This window comes from Hyla sarda, chromosome 4 (assembly GCF_029499605.1).
Source record: "Hyla sarda isolate aHylSar1 chromosome 4, aHylSar1.hap1, whole genome shotgun sequence".
Classification (NCBI taxonomy): Eukaryota; Metazoa; Chordata; class Amphibia; order Anura; family Hylidae; genus Hyla; species Hyla sarda.
The window spans coordinates 311,387,811-311,390,227 of NC_079192.1; the positions used below are offsets into that span (position 1 = coordinate 311,387,811).

Genomic DNA, 2,417 nt, shown 5'->3' on the forward strand with positions numbered 1-2,417 from the left:
GCACAGAAGAATGTCCCTAGATGATGAGATGGTATATTGTAATGGAGCTGGATGTGGATCCTCTACCTGTGTGGCTGATGACTCGGACCGTATCGGGGAGCAGAGTCTAAGGTGCCGCTGTTCTTCACCAGAGCCCGCCGCAAGGCAGGATGGGCTTGCTACAGCAGGCATCACCCAGGTCGCTACCCCCGACACGGCTCGACCACACAGGTAACTGGGCAAGGCGAGGTACCGAAGGAAGAGGCAGTAGCGTAGTCAACGTAGCAGAAGGTCAAGGCAGGCGGCAAAGGTTCGTAGTCAAAAAACGTAGCAGGAAGGTCTGGATACACGGGTATGGCAACAGGCAATTGGAACGCTTTCTTTTAGGCAATAGGCACTGAAGATCCAGCAGGAAAGTGTGGGAGGTGCAAACAACTTATAATGTGGTGTCAGGTGTATTCACTAATTATGGGCGTACTGTCCCTTTAAATTTCAGCGCTCTGGTGCATTGTCCCTAAGATGTCAATAAAAAACAAAAATATTTTCAACGGGAACTGTGAATAGAATTTTTTTTTGTCAATATTTACGTTGTTTGGAAATTTGTCATCTGTTGCAGTTCCTAGGTCCTCTGGCTCCTGTCAGCCATAATATATTTTATCTATGGGTGCATCAAAGACGCTTTAATTCTAACAATAGTTTTTTCTTTTTTTTTACAACTTTTATGAGCTTCATAACTTCAATAGCAAGATAATGACAGGGTCATAGCACGTATAGATGGAATTTTGATGGAAATGGTTGGCTGTAATGTTATAGGGGACAAGTTCAAATGATGGAATTTTGGATTACATTTTTATGTAACAGGTGCAGTAAACATATAGATGACAAGTCCACATGATGTTCTGCATGGTCCTCTCTCTACACTCCAAAGGCATTGATCTTTACCATCAGGGAGATGCTCCAGCTGTTCCAGGACATGGTCAACAATAAACACTAAAGAAAAAACACAAAAATATAAAAAAAACACAAAATATCCACATTATAATCTCAATAATAGTAAAGAGCAATAATAATGTTATTACAGTGCACAGTCTGACAGCTTTTAATAAGGTGACATCTACTGATCTGCATGGTAGGACAATAATTTAAATATGTCAGCAGGATCAGGTACACGACTGACCACTCGATGACCTTGGCAAAAGCTTCACCGATCTGTAAATAAATATCAATAGTAATATGGTAAAATCTGCATTAAATATGGTAAAATCTGCATTTTACTGCATTGATGGTGATTCCATGGAGTCATGTGACTGAGGGTCATCTTAAAACAAGATGTGCAACCTCACAATAAGATGACATCACACGGAGAACTGTTTCTAGGGAGAAATAAAATGTATCCAATAATGCAGAATATTTGATAACCTGTCCAGCACCTAATAAGATAATAATGGCAGATTATAGGATTGTTACATTCATTGGTTTTATCAAAGGCTCCAAATGTCAGTGTCTTAAAGGGATATTACAGGATTTTTTTTATTTGACTATGCTAAAGGGACTGTTAAGTTAGCGTAGTTTATAATATAGTACAACAAAGGAAGAATCCAAAAGAGATTGCGCTCACCATCCACAGACTTTATTCAACAGAGTAAAGGCATACAAAGGCAGAGGCAGGGGCACACCGGGACAAGTTGTTTCACGCTGCTTTGCACTTCTTCTAGCCGGAGTGGCTGGCTTCTCCAGTGTGAAGCTACATGGAGAATAAAGTCCGATGCACCCGGCCCATTACAGTAGGTCTTAATGACCACAATGATCTGAGTTTATTCCCGTAAAGAGTTATGAACGGCTATGATGTTTATATTTATACACTGTTTGCTATGTATTTTGTATCTTTTAATTGGAGGAGCAGACCTTACATTACAGTTGTTACCGCCCACCTATTAGTATATATATATCAGTTACCTGTACGGATTGAGGTCACCAGCCTCACGAAACACGCACTGACGTGAGAAAACGCTGTCGCTGATCTGCCTCCCCCTGCCTTCTCTGAGCAGCTCCCCACTGCGTGTATGTTTTTACTGCAAGACTCGGAAAAAAGTTTGAAGATTTATCTATAGTGGTGAGTTGCCGTTTGCTTTTTCTTTCTTTTGGATGCAATTACTGGACTGTATATGAAACAAGCACCCCCCCCCCCCCACACACACACACACACACTGTACGTAGTCCCTGAATGTCTTAGTGGCACCCGTAATCCACTAGCGTCTTAAGACCTGTGATAGCCAGTGCCAGACATACATTTTTCTCCTTTGGATATAGAAAAAAAGATGGTTTATTCCATTATGTTCTTATTACTGAAGAAAAAATACAAAGAATGACACATAGCACAGAATGTGGTTCTGACGTGGCAGATGATTTTGGTGGTTCTGGGCATTTTGTACAGGAGA

General features: G+C 41.0%; 1 long non-coding RNA gene across 1 annotated transcript; it reads right to left on the bottom strand.

Annotated features, from left to right (window-relative positions):
• Positions 1 to 715: 715 nt before the first annotated feature.
• On the bottom strand, positions 716 to 2,116 carry LOC130367037 (uncharacterized). Its single transcript, XR_008892046.1, has 3 exons — positions 1,936 to 2,116; positions 1,598 to 1,723; positions 716 to 969 (listed from the first exon to the last, which is right to left on the bottom strand). It is a non-coding gene; the product is annotated as an uncharacterized LOC130367037 (long non-coding RNA).
• Positions 2,117 to 2,417: the final 301 nt, after the last annotated feature.